General features: G+C 38.1%; 1 long non-coding RNA gene across 1 annotated transcript in view; it reads right to left on the reverse strand.

The window, feature by feature from the left end:
- The window catches only part of LOC150049327 (uncharacterized), a 101,926-nt gene that overhangs the window by 3,462 nt on the left and 76,724 nt on the right, over positions 1-21,740 (reverse strand). Inside the window, exon 4 of the long non-coding RNA XR_016538986.1 lies at positions 10,390-10,520. This is a non-coding gene — a long non-coding RNA (uncharacterized LOC150049327). The remainder of the gene's footprint in view (positions 1-10,389; positions 10,521-21,740) is intronic.

Raw genomic sequence — 21,740 nt, forward strand, 5'->3', positions numbered from 1 at the left:
GAAATTTGTGTAAAACACACACACACACACACACACACACAGCTTTGACACACAGAAAGAAGAATTTTAACATGTACTGAATTAATGGTAAATTGTGTTTTAAAACATGTAAATATGCACAAATGTATTTATGATCTTATATATGATTATATTTATCTGTCTAGCCATAAATTTAAATAAATGTTATATAGGCACTTAATCTCACAAAAGATTATTCACAAAAAATGTACTGATAATCTGTAGGATTAAAACTACATGACTATTTTATCTCAAGTATTTACACACTTCCTGCCAAATTAAGTCTGATTTGTTTTTCCATGACATGTCCTGTTATCCTGCAGAGATAAGTTCTGGAAGTATTGGTTTGCTTTTCTAAAACACCTTCAATTGCAAAAGTATTTGACCTCCACTTTGATGTTTTTTTCATCAGTCTGCTCGGTGGAGATTGCTGGGATAGGGGTTTAATGTTATGGTTTGTAGTGTTTTTGTTATCCCTATTGCTTTTTAATGCATCTTGATGAAAATATAAAGTCATTCCAAAGAAAAACACTTGTTTCTTTTTTGTTTTAGTGGAAAATGATTAGCACAGATATTATTTAACATTACTTCCACAAAATCAAAAATGAAGTTGCCAATTGCTCCTTCCACATTTGGGTGGAGTTATTATAACATGTTCCCATTGATTCTTTTTTTATTGTAATTAATAAAAGGGTTACATGATATTTGCCATATAGAAGGTGCATTAATTCACATACATTGATACCATTTCACATGTCTTGGTCCCCATTTCTCTGCCCCTCACCCCCCCCGTCAAATTTCAAATAACCAAATACAAATAAATTCAATATATCAGATAACAAAGTGAGGTACTGTAACAATATGAGATACCCAAGGGACAGCAAAGGAGATGAGAGATGACATAGTACATTAAGGACAACAATCATTCGTTATATGGCTTTTGTTTCAATATCCTGGAGGTCCTTTCAATTAGCTTCATACTATATGGCCTTATGTATCAAGGTTTTTCTCTATTGCAGATCTATGCTAGTAGAGCCCAAGGTTTCTACTGATTATGACAAATGAGGGAAACCATTGAGCCTATGTTCCTTTGAGTCTGGCTTACTTCACTTAATATGATTTTTTCTAAGTCTTTCCATTTCCTAACAAATGGGTCGATGTCATTTTTTCTGACAGCAGCATAGAATTCCATTGTGTACAAATACCACAACTTATTGATCCACTCATCAACTGAGGGACATCTAGGTTGGTTCCATATCTTTGCTATGGTGAATAATGCTGCAATGAACATTGTTGTGCTTCCCACTGATTCTTAACCATTATGAATATTACATTCTACAGTGGGGAGGGGCATATATGAGAATGACATTGCATTCAAGGCTAACTCTTTTACTCAGCTGCCATCCCTAACACTTGGGCTTATGAATCCAGCCCTGTACCACCCTGACAATGCAATGGTGTTCTCATGCAGACATATTACCTACATCAAGGCTGTCTGTCTTGACTGACAGCAGCAGCACGTCTGCTTAAAAGATACCACACCATGCAGCAAAATACTAGGTAAGCTGGAGCCAAGGGCAAGAAGAAAAGAGGTTGAATTGGGGGAGAAATTAAATTCCTACTAATTACATACTGTGTAATTACATATTGTTTCATTTCTGAGAGTCTGTAGAAGTCCACCTTTCATGGCTCTAGATTAGTTTTATTATACTTTTGTTTTTACTTTCAGCACTGGGGAAGAAGTCTAGGACTTTGCACATGTCAGTCAAAGTGCTCTACCACTAAATTATATCCCTAGCCCTAGGCAGATTCAAAAAATGTACCTTCCAGTATGTTAACTAGTTATCTGATTTTAGATTACCTTGTAGCTATATTCAGTCTATGCATTTACTCCATTGCTTGCTTCTTCAGTGTCTAGGTCTTAAGTCATTACTTAAAAGAATCAAAAGTAATGCAGACACCCCAGATAGTATCTCCAGATGCAACAATGCAATAGTGAAAAACATTGAGCTAAGAAGCCACATCCAGTTTGCATATTTTGCTCAGACAATAACTATGTGAACACAATTTAAATCATAGTTAATGGCATTTCAGATACTTTATGGTTCTCACTTGCTATTCAGACCAAGTTTTCCAGCACCAAGTGTTGCCTTCAACGTGATCCTCTATTCTGCTCAAGTGCACTAAGGTGTGGTACTCAGACTCTGAAGTCAAACAACCTACATTTGAATCCTGGGTCTGCCACCAATCAGCTCTGTGTCCTGACAAGTCAGTTTCTCTGGGACTCAATTTCTTAATCAGTAATTGGACAATAAAAATGACTACCTTGTAGGACTGTGATGAGGATTAAGTTAAATTGTCTTGTGCTTATTAAAGTACCCGACAGAGTATTGTGTGTGTATCAATGAAAAAGAAGGTTTTCATTTTAATGCCCAACTTTAGGTCCACTTTCACTATCATGTATTACTTGTTGAAAGGGACACATTCCAAAATTATCTTATAACTTCTTCATGGTATAAACATTAATTTTAAAAACCTCTTCACTAGGACAGGAGTTTGGCCTACTGTTAGAGTGCTTGCCTAGCATGCACAAAGACCTGGGTTCAATTCCTCAGTACCACATAAATAGAAAAAAGCTGGAAGTGGTGCTGTTGCTCAAATGGTAGTGCTCTACCTTGTGAAAGCCCAAGGACAGTGCTCAGGCCCTGAGTTCAAGGCCCAGGACTGGCAAAAAAAAACCCAAAAGTGAAATATTTTTAAATATTTTTATTTTATATAAAGTTTTAACATTTTTAAACTTTTTGTTAAAAATTAAGACACAACCAGGATGGTGGCACATTCTTGTAATACAAGCATCAAGAAGGCTAAGGTAGGGGGTTCACAAGTTCAAGGCCAGCTTGGGCTACATACATAAGCAAGAAATCTATTTTTAAAAACCAAGAAGAAAAACACAAATATAATTGTCCTATGTGGGGTCAAGATTGTATACCACTGAAAGGGCTTTGGGGGCAGTAACACTCACCACAGGCTGTTACCTCTCATGATAACAATGCCTTCTCAAAAAGCTCTTGAATCACCTGCCCAAAACTAAATTATGAAAGTTCTTTACCAACATCTATATATTTACGTGCCTCATTCTTCCCAGAGACACACTCACTTGATGTATTTCACAGAAAATTCTTTCTGCCCTGCCACATCAATCATGTCCAAACATAAAACTCCTCATTGAAATTGTCCCTATTAAATCAGCACAGAACATGACAAAGAGCTCAACTTGGTTTCTAGGAGGCATACTATAAGGTGCTTAACAGATTGTTTCATGGGCCATGCACATACCTTTCCACTAGTAGTGCCTTCCATGCTGCTCATTTGACCATAAAACTATTTTTATGAAGTTGGGGATAAGCCAAGAAAGTAGGGGAGTTGTTTGCATTGCCAGCTTTACATGACTATATATAGAGACATCTTATACACTCACATGGGTACGTAATAGATATATGTATATTTATAATTACACCAAGTTCTCTCCATCCATTTAGCAGAAGAATTTGGCTCTATTCTTTCTTTCTTTTTTTTTTTAAACCAATCTTAGACCAATCATGCTCTGAACTCAGGGTCTGAGTTCTGCCCCTGAACCTTTGTGTTCAAGGCTAGCATTCTATCACTTGAGCCACAACACCACTTCTGGCTTTTTCTGAGTAGTTTATTGGAGATATAAGTTTTACAGACTTTCCTGCCCAGGATAGCTTTGAACCACAATCCTCAGATCTCAGCATCCTGAGTAGCTAGGATTACAGGAGTGAGCCACCAATCCCTGGCTTATATTCAGTCTTACTACCCACACTGTGGCCTCAAGTTTGTGGCTACACTTCCAGGACATGGAAACAAGAGCTTAGTTATAAGTGACTGTTATTCTTTATGTATTATGTTTTTCTCTCTTCTCTTGTGTTGCCCCTTGGTTAATCTCATATTGTTACAGTATCCCACTTTGTTACCTGGTATATTATATAGATGTTTACTTGCTTATTTGAAATAGGAGGGGGAAAATGAGGGGGGGGATGGGGACAAAAACATGAAAAGGGGAATCAATGTGTGAGAAATAATGCACCTTCTACTTGACAAATATAACTGTAACCCCTCTATACACTGAAATAAAAAATTATTATAAAAAAGTTCATGGGTACTGCTCTCATTGAAAAATAGAATCTACTTTCTTCCTACTATGCACAGGTTTTCCTTTTATTAATAGGGGACATTTGATACTATGTCTATATTGACAAAGTATTATTGAGCATAACTATAGCACCAAAATCACAGTGCTCCTTATCTTTACCTCTCAATGTTAAATACCATTTATAGGAGGGACTGAGCTCCTGAACTAGGCCCAACAGACCAAAACAAAATGGAGTTACTCATGCTAGGTAGGTAGAAAGTCACCCGGTAATCACTAAGTTTATTTTTTTATGGGATCTCCTGAGAAATCAGGAGAGTAACAAATTCCCAAACAAGACAGTTCTAGCCAGCATGATAAGGAAGTTCCCTCTGCTTCAACTTTCATAAGAAAAGTAATTTCAAAATGACCACTCTGCATTTTTTTTGTTTTTTGTTTCTGCTTTCCTCAGCCCTTTCCTTCCAAAAATCCAACTTTCTCCGTTCAGCTTTTTACAGTCCTTGTTCTATTCAATAAACTGAAGTGTTGCCAGATTGTGGAATCACAAACAAAAGCCAATTAAAAGTTTGAAACGTATTGGAATTTTTTCATTTAATAATGACAAAGCATTTAGTTTCTTCAACACTGACACTGTTTCAAAGTTCAGTAACCTTTTCTATTTTTACTTGTGTTTTCTTTTTTAATAGCTCCAAGGCATACAAACGGAGTAAAATCTTTCTCTTTCTTAATACTTCTCCTTTCATTTCTGTAACATGTTCTTGGGCTCAATTTCCTCTCCTCCAGTAAGCCACTGTACTATGGCATTTCTCTCTACAGTCTCTTCCTTGGTAGTCTCATCCAGTCCATTGCTTTAAAGATCACCTCTATACAGATAATGCTTAAATCCTTTAAGAGGAAGAATGATTAGAAGCTCAAGGTCTGGAAATGTTCCAGACTGGGTTTTAATCCTGGATCTGCCAGTTACCAGCCATGTGACATTGAGCAAGTGGTTTGACCTTTAAACCTCCATTTTCTCCCTCTCATAATTCTGGATAATAATAGTATCTTCTTTCATACGGCTTTCACTTCAGTCTGGCACAGAATAAATATTCAGCTTCTGTGTTTTATAGTTTTTCATGTAACTGCTTACATAAGAAAAATGATAGTGTGCATACATGGTAAAGGCTGCCCAGGTCAAAGGTATTTGACCTGAGTGCACTGGCCTCTCCCAGCCTCTGCCAAGCCAGCACCCTAGGGATAGTCAATATCTAGGTCCATCATCTGTCCATCTTGGCATACTATTGAGAATCTTTAGCAAAAGAATAAAAATAAATGGTAGTGATTATTGTCCTTATATCTATCTGATCTCTCTCCAGGGCTCCACAACCACAAATAACTACACTCTGTGGAGCAGGTCTCACAACCTCCACCCCAGGTCCAGATAGTGAGTCCCCTATGCCAACAGCATTAACAGCCACATTATCTGAGAATGTGTTAGAAAAACAAATTCTCAAACCCCAACCTAGACCTATTGAATAAGCAATTCTGGGATCAGCCCAGCAATGTGTATTTTTAAAAATACTACCAGGCCACCCTGCTGAAGTCTAAAGTTTTAGAACACATGGTCTATAGTCATCTCAACTAAATAACCAAGCCTCTCCTCTTCCTTTGCTGGGTTGTTTATTCCCACTACCCTCCTAGGTAGCTAGGCTCAAAAATCTCTGACTCCCCCATCCCCACAATCTAGAGTATATGATTAGTCAGTAATCTTTTTTTTTTTTGCCTCCAGCAGTGTCTTTTGTTATTCAGGGCTCTTCTTGGCTCATTTCCTACCACCACTCCCCAGAGGAGGAACTGGCCAATTTCTCCCAAACCAATTCACTTAAAAGCTAATTTGTCTATGGCCAATTTAACTAATAGCCAGTTAGAATAAAACAATTCATTTAAAATTAATTTCATGCAGTCAAATCTTCCTATTATTTTGTTTATGACTTCTACCTGTTCTTAGTTTACTACATTCTTGTTTGATGCTTTGATTTTCTAAATGTGCTCATTTTTTTTAAGCTTTTTTAATACTTTAACTCTTGAATTATCTGGGATTTGTTTTGGCTTTGGATGCAAAGTGAAAGTCAAATTGCTTTGCCAGCATAGTGGGCAAAGAAGAAAAGTACCTCATTGGAATTCTAAATTCTGAGCTCTTAGCTTCTGAGAACTTTAGTCTCCTTCAGGCCATGTGGAAAGATCAAAGACAATAGCTAGGAAGCATGAAGTGCAGAGTTGTTCTTTCACAAGGGGGTAATTGTCCCACTTTCTACATTGGACTGACTCTCAAGGACCTCATTTTTTTCATGAGTAGTTTCAGAAGGGTTTATGTTCTTGCGGGGTGGGGGGAGGCAAGGGAGAGGAAGACATTCAACACTTGAAATAAGTTTGAAATTTCTTAAATTTTTTTTTTTTTGCCAGTCCTGGGCTTGAGCTCAGGGCCTGAGCACTGTCCTTGGACTTTCTCAAGGCTAGAGCTCTACCACTTGAGCCTCAGCACCACTTCCGGCTTTTTTCTATATGTGGTACCGAGGAATCGAACCCGGGTCTTCATGCATGATAAGCAAGCACTTTAACCACTAGGCAAAACTCCCAGCCCCAAAATTTCTTAAATATTAAATCTAAATTTGAGATAAGCTTGAAATTTCTTAAATATTACAAAATTAGTATCTTTGGCCCTTCAAACAAGGTCTACCAGCAGTCAAATGAGATGATCTTAACCAGTCTTGGAAAGTAGTGCTATGGCTTTCTTTATTGCCTAGATAGCTGAGAAGGCTGATAATTGCTTAGTTGTTCAATATACTTGTCCTGAGGTAAAGATGCAAGATCACAATTCTTGAAATAATATAGTAAAAGTTCCATGATTGGTCTCTACCTGAGTAACATGTAGCATCTTAAAGAATGAATCATAATAATATGTTACTTTGGTTGAAGCTAAAAAAAATACAATCCTACAGTCCATGGTTTTACATCTCCATCACAGATATTTACTGCACAATTTATTTTGTCCTATTTTTGCTAATTATGTCATATGCCATAGGAAGAAGCTAGAAAATACATGTTCATTAACACTCTGTTGGGTTGCTGTTGTTGTTTTGATGATGATGAAGATTATGATGATGATGATCATATTCGGAATTGAACTCACAGCCTTAAGCTATTGATCTACCAAACCACATGAGACATACCTCCACTTCCAGCTTTTTGTTGTTAATTGGAGATGAGAGTCTCTCAGATCTCGGATTCCTGAGTAGCTAGATTTACAAATGTAAGCAACCAGGCCTGTGATTTCATTTTTCAATATTGTATTGATCATTTATTTCTCAATTTTTAAAATTTTTTGTTGGGCATTGGTGGCTCATGCCTGTAATTCTAGCTACTCAGGAGGCTGAGATCTGCAGAGTTCAAGCCCCCCACAATGTTTTGTGGCATTTTTGTTCATTTATTTTTAAAATAGGTTTCTTTGAGCTCATACTCTTTGTAGCTTCCAGTAGTAAACCATTTCTTAGAACTTCTACAGTAACCTGAGTCCTTTATATTATACTATTTAAAAACTTTTACATTAACATTATTCATGAAGGGGGTTGGGCACAAATCATGCTTAGATACTAAGACACAAAATACTTTTTTAAAAACAAAAATACTTTTTCTTTATTTAATGTTGTCTTTTGTATAAATTTTTTTCTTTTTCTTTCTTTTCCTCTCTTTTTTTTCGGGGTGGAGGGTGGCTCATGGGGCTTGAACTCTGGGCCTGGGCGCTGTCCCTGAGCTCTTCAGTTCAAGGCTACCACCCTACCCCTTGAACCACAACCCCATTTTCCATTTTCTAGTGGTTAACTGGAAATAAGAGTCTTACGTTCTTTAGTGCCCTGGCTGGCTTTGCACTACAATCCTCAGATCTCAGCGTCCTGAATAGCTAGGATTACAAGCATGAGCCACCTGCCCAGCTTAAATAGCTTTCTTGAAAAGATATATCCCCCTACTAAAAATTATCTAATAATATTAAGTTCCTAACTTCAGTTTATAATAGAATGAATACTACTTTTATTAAACACACATACACACACACATACACAATTTTCAATGAGTGATCACTACAAAAGATTAAAAAAAGAAGTCCTAAATTATGACTATAGCCGAACCATTCACAAAATAATTTTATAATAGCTTTGTGATTTTTAAGAGAGCTATCAATCGACCAAGGGTGTAGAAAATAGACAGAAACTTAATTGTCATTTTCAGATATCTTAATAACTTTTGTAAAAACATCATTTATTAATTCATTTACACACTAGATTAAAAATAGGAATGCCAAACCAAATGTAAACAGTAGTTTCTTGGTTATTGGAGGTCATTAGGTGTTAGCAGGCATTTGCATATGTATACGTACATCTATATCAACACTTTAAAAGTTATTTCACTTGAAAGCATGGGTCAGTTGGATGAGTGCTAGCCAATGAGCAAAATCATCAGGTATGGAGTTAAGTCCTGATCTGGGAAAAACAACAAAAAATAAAGTAGAAAAGGAGGGAGTAGGAGGAAGGAGGGGGAGGTAGGGAGGAAGGGAGATACTTCTTTCCATGCAGAAGGCAGTCAAAATTGGAGTCTTCTCCAAAGAAAATCCAAGTGCTTCCTTCATCAAGGAGACCCTCCAGCAGATTGCTCTGTACCTCAAGAAACTAGAGACCTGAGAAGAATGGCACTGCTGCTTTGGTGTAGCTATCTCCTGGGTAGAGCAGGACTTTTCTTACAGCCTGGAGGCTGATCCTCCAAACTGATACCCAGAAGCTCAGCAGGAAATTTAAGGGTTTTGCAAGGTTAGTCTTTATAGCTTAGCATCAATCCTGACTGAATTTAAACTAACTTTCCCAGTTTACCCAGATATTTCCTTTGTCTTTTATCTGTCACTAGTCTATCTGATATTGGATATTTCCCCTAAGCATAATATTTCCTCTCAGTATTCTTCCACAATGTCTCTGTCTTCAATAAGTTTTTACTTACAATATCACATCAAGCTAAATATCAAGCTAAATCCTAACTCAATGGAAATGGGGAAAATAAGAGAAGAGAATCTCAGGATTTAATATTTACAACTCAAGCTGAGAGCCAGTGTATCTCCCTATATAATTCTAGCTACTCAGAAGGCTAACATCTAATGATTGTAGTTCAAAGCCAACCCAAGCAGGAAGGTCTGGGAAATTCTTTTTTTTTTTTGCCAGTCCTGGGCTTGAGCTCAGGGCCTGGGCACTGTCCTTGGACTTTCTCAAGGCTAGAACTCTACCACTTGAGCCTCAGCACCACTTCCGGCTTTTTCTATATATGTGTACCAAGGAATCGAACCCGGGTCTTCGTGCATGCTAGGCTAGCACTTTAACCACTAGGCCAAACTCTCCGCCCAGGTGGGATTTTTGACTCTTTTTTTTTTTTTTTTTTTTTGCTAGTGTTGGGCTTGAGCTCAGGGCCTGAGCACTGTCCTTGGACAGTTAGAGCTCTACCACTTGAGCCTCAGCACTACTTCCAGCTTTTTTCTATGTATGTGGTACCGAGGAATCGAACCCAGGTCTTCGTGCATGCTAGGCAAGCACTCTACCACTACGCCAAACTCCTGGCCCTGAGAAACTCTTATCTACAATAAGCTACACAGAAAAAAAGCCAGAAGTAGTGCTGTGGCTTAAGAGGTAGAGTGCTAGCCTTGAGCATAGAGAGGCTCAGGGACAGAGCCCAGGCCTTTAGTTCAAGTTCCAGGGCTGGCAAAAATAAAAATAAAAAATTACAACTCAGCTGTAAACTGTGATAATTTATTTTGCAATTTTTAAAATATTTAATATAACAGAAAACAAATACTTACTCCTATTTTACTGGGGGTATAGTAGCATAGAAGTGTGTGTTTGTGTGTATCCATATTTATTTTTTGTTTACTTTTTGAGACAGGGTCTAATTATATAACCCACACTGGCCTCAAATCCATGAGCCTCCTGCCTTAGTCTCCTGAGTCCTAGGATTATAGGTATGTGTAACCACTTCTTAACTGATGTTTTGCAGTTTATTGGGTTATTTGAGAACCATCTCCTTTCCTTCCCATCATCTCCTAAAAATAACTTCCTAAAACCCAGCCTTGTCTACCAGGTGTTACACAATTTTTCAGAGTAATTTATATGGAAAGATAATTATGTAGTCACCTTCAACTTGGCTTCATAGTCATTCATCAGGACTGTGGATTTGTTGATGATAATGTGACATTGGAGACATGGTGCTTCTATTTCAGCATAGGAGAAGAACTAAGCAACACAGCCATAATTTTTAAGTTATTCTAAGGAAAAAAAATAAAAATATGTGATAACACTGTTAAAACTACCTAAGCATTTTTGCTATACATATTGATAGTATTTTCTACTTGTATAAGCATAAGATTTCTATTTCGTATTTTCATTTATTCTCTATTCTACCTTGTAAGAAGGGGACATGCTATTGTTACTTCTTTTATCCACATGGCACAAGCACAGTTTAGAGACCCAAGGTCATACAGCTAGCTAGTGAGCTGAGCCTGAGCTGAGAGCAGGTGTTTTTCACTATACTATCAATGTGCTATCCTTCAACTATACGCCAAGGTCTTTGTCTGTTTTTTCCAGAAATTGATGAGCAAGCAGTATGAGCTATAAACATTCTGTAACCTAGTTATCTTATGTCCTATGATGCACACTAAAGATCTAGTCTCATTTACATATTCGATCTATTAATGAGAACCAGACTTTTTATTTAATTGACCTATGTAAAGATTACAACTGTGATCTTTAATACATTAGGACCATACTTTAACTAGAATATTTCTTCCAGATTTGTAAGATGGCTTTATAGATATTTAACCACACTTGTAGTTCAATGGCTTTATAGATATTTAACCACACTTGTACTTCAACACATTTCTTTTTTGGAGGGGCTGGGGGGAGGAAGTTCTTGGGCTTGAACTCAGGGTCTGGGCATTGTCCCTGAGCTTCAGTGTACAAGGCTAACACTGTACCACTTGAGCTATGGCTCTATCTCCAGCTTTTTGGTGACAAATTGGAGATAAAAGTCTCATGGACTTCCCTGCCCAGGCTGGCTTCAAACCACAGTCCTCAGATATCATCCTCCTAAGTAGCTAGGGTTACAGTCATGGGTCCCTGGTATCCGGCTTAAATGCTATTTTTAACAAAATAAAAATACAATCTTTGATGAGAATGAAGAAAATTATTCATTTAGTTTGTGCTAGTAATAGCGCTTGAACTCAGGCCCTTGTGTTCTTGATTGACATTTTCACTTATGGCTAATACAGCTACATTTGACTCCTACTGTTACTTCCCAAGGATACCTTTGAAAAATAAGATCTCTTGAATCTATTTTGGTCATTTCAAAGCTCATGACTTTAAGTCATGGGTGGGAGAGAGAGAATAAGAGAAGTTTACTGGATATCTCAATGTTTTCCCTTATTTGTAATAATTAGTACACATCTAAGACTCTCCTAGTAGAAGATTACAATAGCTCAAAATCTAGGTACATATGGTCATATATGATGAGAATAAATGAAAGGATCTCTAGAATATGGAAACAAGATCTTTATCTTGTGTGATTGTTGTTCTTAATGTACTATGTTATTTCTCTTCTCTTTTTTTGCCCTTTGGTGAATCTCATATTGTTACTGTATCTGACTTTGTTACCTGGTATATTGTATATCCACTTATTTGTTTATTTGAAATAGGAAAGGGAAGGGGGAAAAACAAGATGATTGGGAGGGGTGGGGGAGGGGAATGGGAGCAAAATCATGAGAAGGGGTATTAATGTGTAAGAAGTAATGCACCTACTACCTGGTAACCCCTCTATATATTACCCAGACAAAAAAATTAAATAACAAAATTTTAAAAAGGGAACTTTACTGGATAAACCTCTGACTTGATGTAGAAGTTGATACCTCCCATCTATTTTGAGACATTCATTTATTATAATGGGAGGATGAGAGGATGGTGTTTCCATGGCGAGAGTTTAATTTTAGAAAGTACTGGCAAAATACATTCCTTTGAACTGGGCATGCAATTTTGCATGGTTGCTTCCTTAATGTTGGTGGACATCAGAAGGCCAAAGCTTTCAAGATCTCACAAGCCTAGTACCCCATAAAGGTTACAGCAATGAAGAAGAGATTCAGGGCCAGAAACTCAATTCTATCATCCTGATAGTATAATTATTAGAGAAGGAATAGGAAGTTGTAGAGAAAAGAAACTTGGGGTAAATACTAAGAGGTTCACTAGCATTCTAAAGCAGGTCAAAATTCAAACCACTGCCTCCTAGTCTGCATCTGAAAATAGACCCATAGAGCCATCAAATCACCACTTACTTCTTTCTCTATTAATAGTCATAATTATAGCTAACATACATTGGGAAGTTACTATATGTCCTCCTTCCTTCTTTTAGCACTTTTTAATCTCAAAGTAGACATTGTTAGTGACATAATACCGCATTATGAAACATTTGGAAAATTGGAAGAAAAATAGATACAAACATATATTCTCCCACCATACCTTCAAAATTATTATTTAGTACAAGGAACTCTTTCCTCTTAAATCCTATGCTAACACCTGGATTTTGAGGGTATAGGTACTGTTTTCCTTTAACGTCACAGTTATACATGTTTTTAATAACTAATGTAAAATTAGTGCTTTGAATGGAGCACTTGAAAAAAAAACAAAAATACTTTATGCCTTCTACACCCATCCCTCATGGTAAAGTGAAAAGACAAGAGACACTGTTCCTCTTTGAGCATGGCTTGGTCCGGTTTAGTGATACTGTCATTAAGGAGCTTTCATAGGAGACAGAGAAGGAATTTTTTGCACATAGGTAATTCTTACAAAAGTTTGGCATGGTGAAAAGATGATATAGTCAATCCTCTCCCATATCTGGAACCGAAAGTTGGTTATAGATTGTGTAAGTGTTTATTCAGATTGCCACTGGGTTAATCTAGAACTACACATAGATTGCAACCCTCAATTTCAATTTTTTTTAATTTTAATAGATATGACTTAAAGTCACAGTATACTCTGCCACCTCCAAGTTTTAAATAATATATGTTTCTGGAATTTCCAATAATGGAATTTATACTTGGCTCGTCTAAGATGGGGAGGCATTATGGTGAGTAATTAGAATGATCCTAAAGTAGCCCATGGAAGAAAAGGACAAATTCATGAACCTCCTCTCAGTGTGACCAAGCTCTGAAAACTCCCAGACTCTGTGTTTCACAGGTCCAAATGTCAAATTCTAAGATGAGAAATCAAAATAGTTCAGATGGCTAATCATGTGCCTTGTACCAACCAGCTTAAGCTAGGGCCATTTTGTATGGTGAAATCACCGATGCTAGATGCAAACTCAGTGTCAACCAAAGAGTTGACTCCACTGCCCAGGCTAAGAAATACACATTTTATATGGAGTTCTTTCCCTGGAATGTTTTATTCAGCTAAATACAGATATGATGGAGGGCAAAGCCCTATTTTAAGAAGCTTTCTACAAGAAGGAGTTTCTTGAACATAAATTCAAATGAGAGCTAAAGTCAGATTTGGTCAGTAAAACTATTCTTTTCCTGAAGGCCACAGCTTTGCCACTTCTCAGCAATCTGTCTTCAACTACATTCTTTTTTTTTTGGCCCCTTTCTCTTTCTGGCCCCGCTCGCTCCGGCCCCGCTCGCTCCGGCCCGGCTAGGCCCCTCTTTCTAGCTCCGGCCCCGCTCGCTCCGGCCCCGCTCGCTCCGGCCCTGGCTTGCTCTGGCCCCGCTCGCTCCGGCCCAGCCAGCTCTCGCTCTGGCTCGGCTCGCTCCCGCACACTCCGGTAATGCTCGCTCCGGCCCCGCTCGCTCCGGCCACCACTCGGTTGGGCTTTTTTTTGTTCACTTCAGCTCAGCTCGCTTCTTTCGCTCTCTGTCACCATCGCAGTCTCGTCTCTGCCACTTTTCCGGTTTGGTTGTGTCTCGTCTCTGCCACTTCCGGCTTGGTTGTGTATGTGGGATACCGAGGAATCGAACCCGGGTCTTTGTGCATGCTAGTCAAGCACTTTAACCGCTAGGCCAAACTCCCGGGCCCTTCAACTACATTCTTATAGTGTAAAATATAGGAACGGGAGAAGCCTGGAAAGATATATTCAAATGCAATTTCACCAATCATATCTTCCCTCGGCATCCAGATACAGGTACAACCCATTCTCCAGTTAGGAGTGCTAACTCTCTGGGGTCTGATCTTACGACATAGTTATTTGAGAATCTACATGCTCTTTAGTCATCATTACTAGGCCAAATGATACTGTTAATCAACTTCCCATTGCTAGGATGAACTAGCTAAGAAAGTCACCTTTTAAGCAGGAAAGACTTATTTTGCATATAACTATAGAGATTTGATCTCTAGACCAATTTCCTCAATGGCTCTTGGGCCTATCGAAAGTCACTAAATCAGGCAAATGATCTGTTCAACTCATGGCAGCTGGAAAGCAGAGAAAGGAAGAGGCAGGCAATCTAATATGCCCCTTCAAGATCATGTCCCTCGTGACCAAACTTCCTTCCACTCTTCCCTCTTCTTCAAGGTTCTACCACCTGCCAAAATAGCATTGCACTCTTTGCAACAAGCCTTTATTTAACACACGTCTTTAGGGCACACTTTACAAACTAAAGCAATGTCTCACCCATATGGTTCCTACTAATTTCAAATGTGTCTTTGTTGTGTTCATTCCTGACTTCACAACAGATTTATGCAAGTATGCATTTCTTTGATTTAAAAATAATTTAAGTAACCATTGAACATAGAGATCTCCCAAACGGTCTGATGTTCCGGGGGCTGGGGACTACAAGATTTTATATGACATGCAATTGTACAGAATATCAGCAAATATCATATCACAAGCTGAACAAAAGGAATTAATGATACAAACAAAGCTATGGCAGACATGATTTTTTTTAGCAGGGCCTGGGTATGGCTTTAGTATGGTAATAGTTCAAATCTAATTCCACAGCCAGTCTTCATACTAATTTTACTTCATGAAATATAAGGTATATAAGATTAGGTCACATGAAAACTGGTTTCACATGGCCTCTAGAGTATATGTGTTTATCTAAGCAATTCAACTTTATTAAAATTAACTAGCATGTTAATAAATTTACCAAAACATAATAAAGTCAGATTCAGTAGGACGATGAAGATGGCTAATGCTCAACAACATTTGAAATCACTTGCGATTTCATAATTCCACACAAATACGGCCTTAGAATTGATCACTGCCATTTAAGTACATACTTCCCTTCCTCTTTCTGTTTTTTCTTTTGCTTCCTCTCTTTTGGTCTGTTTTTTACATAAAACTTTTCCATAAATATTGCTTTTGAATGTTTCCACCTCCCTAGGGCAAACTAAAATGGTTAAGCAGAGCCATTGCAAGGATCTCTTGTCTGCCTGAATTTCCCATTCTGCCCTTCCCAGCCCTGCTTTGGTGATTAGCCATTCTCAGTTGCTCTGTTCTGTTTCACATCCATTCCATCATTCCACCCTCTCCTTCTTCCCACCCTATTGGTAAGGCTGGCTTCTTCCTTCTTTCACAAGAACAGAATTCTTCCTGTGTAAAATGATCTGAACAGTGTTTCTCTGAATCCAGCTGTGGGAAATACTGACCAGTAACCCATCTCTATTTATAAAAGTTCAGTACATAAAGAAAGCAAAAGGAAAGTTTAACAAGGCACGATCTTTCACTGACCACTTCATATTTAATCAGGCATAAAATATATTATTAAGTTTTCAATGAGCTAGAAATTAAAGTTTTTCTCAGGTTCAGTAATTAGATTTGAAGAGGAATTCAGTTTTGCCTTTCCATTTGCTGAATTTCTTGTTTCCCTATGGTGAGGGATATTGGTATGATTTTTCTTTGATTTTGCTAACTCTTTTTTTTTTATCTAGCAGATCTCTTAAGGCTAGGTTTGAATTTTGCCTAAATGCCCCAATTGCCCAACCATGACGCCAGTACAGCTCAAAAGCCATTTTTCAGATGAATGGTCACACAGAGCAATGTTTTGTTGTTACTGGCTGGAGACTGGGTGGCAGAACAAAGAGTGTGAGGCAGAATTGAAAGCAGTGCCAAGTACAATATGGGTACCTAGATGTGATTTGGCAGCACACCATGTTCTCAGGAGATGTCACAATTACATTTCAGGAGCAATTCAAGGTTCCCACAGGAGCAGGACCGGCTCGTTTTCCTTTTCCCAACTCACAGACTGCATGATTGTGAAAGCCTTCATTTCTTTTTGTGGTTTAGAAGAGAAATTAGAGCCCAGTGTCTTCATCATGACTTGGCCCAGATGGAATTATGCATTATAGACAGGTAAAGCTGTAGCTTTTGATCCCAGACAATGATGATTATGGTCCCTTTTCTCTGTCCCTTCCTAGCACAGGTTTTATCTTTTATCTCAAAAGATGTAGAGGCTAGGTCAGATAGGTAAGTAGATGAGAGATAAGACAGGTGATCTAGATGAATAGATAGAGAGATGATAGATAGATAGATAAATAGATAGATAGATAGATAGATAGATAGATAGATAGATAGATAGACAGACAGACAGATAGACAGACAGGCAGGCAGGCAAATGATACACACTCTTCATCTCCACCCATCTCCTTCTCTTCCTAATTCAATTCACACCATCAGGACTACAGACTCCTTGGATCTCAAGAACCTAAGCAAATCCTTAAAAGAGTCTGGAAAATGGGGCCGGGAGTTTGGCCTAGTGGTAGAGTGCTTGCCTAGCATGCACAAAGACTTGGGTTCAATTCCTCAGTACCACATGCATAGAAAAAAGCTGGAAGTGGTGCTGAGACTCAAGTGATAGAGCTCTAGCCTTGAGAAAGTCCAAGGACAGGGCTCAGGCCCTAAGCTCAAGCCCAGGACTGGCAAAAAAAAAAAGAGTCTGGAAAGCACCCCTTAGAAACAAAAAAAAATCGAATCTTAGCACCATCAATTCCAATCACAGAAAAGTTAGAACAAATTCAAGATCCTTTCCAGGAAAATTAATTATTTTTTTGCTTACATTTTCCCCTGGGCTGAACAATATGCTTAAACCATGGGTTTTTTTTAAGTACTTGATATTTTGGGTATATAATATACTACCTGTTGAGTTAAAACTCAGCAACCAGGTCAAAGGCAAAGACATGGAAGTCAATGATAAGGGTAACAGTTAACAGTCCCTATTGCTTATACTCTATAGTGTACACTGTCACTCACCTCCCCAACCCAGTAGCCCATGTGCTACTTTCCTACATAGAGGGCAGGCAGATATCTGCTGTATGCTGCAATGTGGTTACTGAGTGCTAGTGGGAATGGGGGAAGGGATAAGAGAATGAGAAATTGAAAAGGACAAGAGTGAAGGCTGAGAACGAAAAAGAAATGCATATACCCAAATATATATTCTGGATTTCAAGGAGAGCTCTTGTCTAGCCATGCTCTCTTGAGTATAATCTCTGAAGTGTCTAGACATGTGTGCAGCTGCTGCAGACTTTGTATTGTGTTTCTTCAACTCATTCCCAAATCTGTTCATGTTAATGCAAGAAGGAAAAGAATCCTGCCAAATATTGCAGAAGCTTAAAAAGTACTTCCAGAGATCATGAAAGATTGCATTTTCACCATGACCCTCACAGTACTCTTTGAGCAACAGAGGGAAATGCATTCAAGGACCCAAAGAGCCAGTATGGTAAGTACCATTTAAAGCTATAGTGGGAGAGCAACTGGTAGAGGGTGTTCTACCAGACAGCCATCTTGCTGATGGATACACACTCTGAGGCCAAACTGATGGTACTGGTTGCTACTTTGGTATGTTCTTAGGCACAGAATCCTGAGACATAAGTGACAGATCCGCAATGCAATAAATGTAACAAAGACACATTTCATTCCCCAATGGTGAATAGCTATTTTACACAGGCAACAGCTGGTCCAAATTAGCCATCATGGCCTTCTTATTATTATTCATACCATTTGCCACTAAATATGGTAAGCAGCAAGAAGTATGTGTTGGTATTTGGTGTTAAGTGCAAACACCTCTTTATGAGCCTCTTTATGAGCATTCTGAATCATTATTATCAGCATAATTACTACTGTAGAGAACAACAATCTTACATACATATGGTCTAGATATTCAGGGAACCAAATGTAAAAATATAGAAAAAACAAGGAATGCCTATTAATGTTTTATGAAAGTTGTAATTAATAGGGAAAAGGCACTGGTTTACATAAAGGAATAACTAGTGGATATTGTTGTTCACTAGGTTCAGAAAAAAAATTTTAAGTTGATACTAAAAATAGAGAAAAAAGTAACCAAAGACATTAGTGCCTGTAATTCTACAATTAAAATTAATCTGTAATTTGAATGTTTAAGAATCATGCAGGTTTACGAATCATAGTAGTTCTGGGTCAGGAGTTTGGCTTAGTGGTAGAGTACTTGCCTAGCATACAGGAAGACCCAGGTTCGATTCCTCGGTACCACATATATAGAAAAAGCCAGAAGTGGTGCTGTGGCTCAAGTGGTAGAACTCTAGCCTTGAAAAAGCCCAAAGGACGGTGCTTAGACCCTTAGTTCAAGCCCCAGGACTGGCAAAAAAAAAAAAGAATTATACTGGGTCATACCTGTGATCCTAGCTACTTGGGAAGCAAAATGTAAAGGTGAAAATCCCCTTAATGGAGATTTTAGGAACTACAGTTTGAGAAATAGGTTCAGATAACTCTAGGTCAGCATTTTGTGGAAGGCAGGAAAAGAGAGAGATTTCATGTGTTACGTAATATTGATAAAGAATACGGCTATCTAACCAACAAATGATTTTTTTGAAAGAATATATATACTCAGTAAAAATGTCAATAAAATGGGCCAGGAGTTTGGCCTAGTGGTAAAGTGCTTGCCTAGCATGCATGAAGACCTGGGCTTGATTCCTCGGTACTATATACATAAAAAAAAGCCAGAAGTGGTGCTGAGGCTCAAGTGGTAGAGCTCTAGCCTTGAGAAAGTCCAGGCCCTGAGCTCAAGCTTAGGACTGGCAAAGAAATAAGAATCTAGAAACCTCTTACTATGCCTTTTCAGTATCTGGTTTTTCCTGACACCTCCAGTCCAAAGGCAAAATTGACCAAAGTTCAATTTCAAATGTAGCAACTTGACATAGGAAGTATCCTGTGTTTTCTGTGGTTGCCTTCACTGTAATTTCTTTTTATTTCATACATCTAACAAGCAAAATGAGCAAGGGTGATCATAAATTTATGCTAAACCATTAGCAGGAAGAATTTAAGTGGTCACAAAGAAAGACACTGTTTGGTAATTTTATGGCAGTGTTTTGTAATTTTAAGTATATGGTGGAAGAATTCATTTGATAACATGTATACTTCTTAACCAGTGTGGGGGTACTTGCCTATAACCCCTAACCTGGGAAGCTGAGGTGGGAGGCTGACAAGTTCTGGGCAACAAAATCTAAAATTAATCATTATCTTTAGATGAGGTTTACCCAAATGAGCTTCTTTGATCTTTCTCTTTTTTCTTTCGTTATTTTCTTTTTAAACTCTTAGGATAATACAAAAAATACTCAGTTTGGTTACCAAAAACACAGAAGATTCTCTCTTTTGTGAGTGCTTTGCTGTGTGACTGACATCTCTCCTAAATGATTTCATTCTCTTGTTTGAAAGGAGCTAGCTGAATCAGATCATCTTTAAAAGGGTCCCCAGATCTCTTATTCTAATAACTAGCTTATATTTTTCCTGTAATTTGGTCTTAGCCACTACATAATAACATTATAGCTTCTTCCATATAATGGAATGATACAGCATTAATCTAATATCACATATTTGGATGTGTTGCCTGACCTACCAACCTAAGTGACTCCAAGAACCCAATGACTTTTTCATTACCTTGTTACCTTTTCTTCAACATTAAGGCTTTAAACCAATACTGTCATATGCTTGGTTAAGTTTACAAATCTACCTGAAGTTTCATATACTTCATTCTTCAGGCCTTAAATATGGGTTTATTTTTTATATCTTAACAATGAGGGTGTCATCACATTAGAAAACACATCTGAAAGTGCCCAAAACTCACAGCAAGCCTATGTGTCTTTCCTAGATATCTCAGACTGAGATTACCAGAATCCCATGGGCAGTCCAGAGAATTCCTGAAATGAGAGGTTCAGGCTGACTTGGTAGCTAATTTTTATTAACACCTCCCAGTCTCTTCACCATATGAAAGACAAGTCAGAAGCTACTGAGACATAACTGTAATTGCTTTATAAAATAGCTGACTTTTAGCCTAGCACCAGTGGTTCACTCCTGTAATCTAGCTACTCAGGAGGCTGAAATCTGAGGATTTGGTTCAAAACCACCCCAGGCATTAAAGTCCATGAGACTCTCATCTCCAATTAACCACTACAAAGACAGAAGTGGTGCTGTGGCTCAAGTGGTAGAGTGATAGCCTTGAGCTGAAGAGCTCAGGGACAGCAATCAGGCTCAGAGTTCAAGCTCCACAACCGACCAAAAAAAAGCTGACTTTTCCCCATGAAAAATGTACCTTGAACCAAAGGTATTTCTTTCACTGCTAGTCAAATTACACATCAACTTGTTGAATACATCTTTACTTTTTAAATAGGACAAGATGCAGGGACAGCAATAACTTTCGCTAACTGGTTCCTAATATACTAATATAGACTACGCATGTATACATCATAGTCCTTGGACATGGCAGCTCTAGAGCTAAGTGACAACCCATCCTGGTCCATCACATAGTCCTTATAACCACACAGGGTACTGTCATAATTCTTGGTTGTAAATGAAGAAAAGAAAGTCATCGAATTGACTAAATAGACCAATAGTAAAGAAAAAGCTATAATTCAGTCTTAAGGATGATGTCAATGGCTTTCCTTCTCTTGTCAAGAATTCTGGGCTGGGGAAGTGGTGCTGTGGCTCAAGGGTAGGGCCTTGAGCTGAATAACTCAGGACAGCACCCAGGCCCAGAGTTTAAGCCCCACAACCAACAACAACAACAAAAAAAGAATTCTGGGCTGGGAATGGTGCTTAGTGGTAGAATGCTTGCCCACCATACATGAAACCCTGGGGTTGATTCCAAGTACCATATAAACAGAAAAATCTGGAAGTGGCACTGTGGCTTAAGTGGTAGAGTGCTAGTCTATAGCAAAAGAAGCTCAGGTACAGTACTCAGGCCCTGAGTTCAAACCCCAGGTCTGGCAAAAAAAATAAACCTGGGCAAAAATTGTACTCATTTCCTTACTTATGTAACTGTAACCTTCTATATATCACCTTTACAATAAATTAATAAATAAATAAGAATTCCATTCCTATTGTGGGATGATTCAAAAATAATCCAAAGGTCTGGCCTTGAAAGACCCTGAAATATAGCTGGAAAAGTACAAGATAGATTCATGTAAAATTAAATAGCAATGAAAATTTAAGATAGTGGCTTAATTCAAAAGAAAAATTATCACAAGGCAAAAGCACAATTAAATGC

The sequence above is a fragment of the Megascapheus bottae genome, chromosome 20 (assembly GCF_031878675.1).
Source record: "Megascapheus bottae isolate mThoBot1 chromosome 20, mThoBot2.hap1, whole genome shotgun sequence".
Taxonomy (NCBI): Eukaryota; Metazoa; Chordata; class Mammalia; order Rodentia; family Geomyidae; genus Megascapheus; species Megascapheus bottae.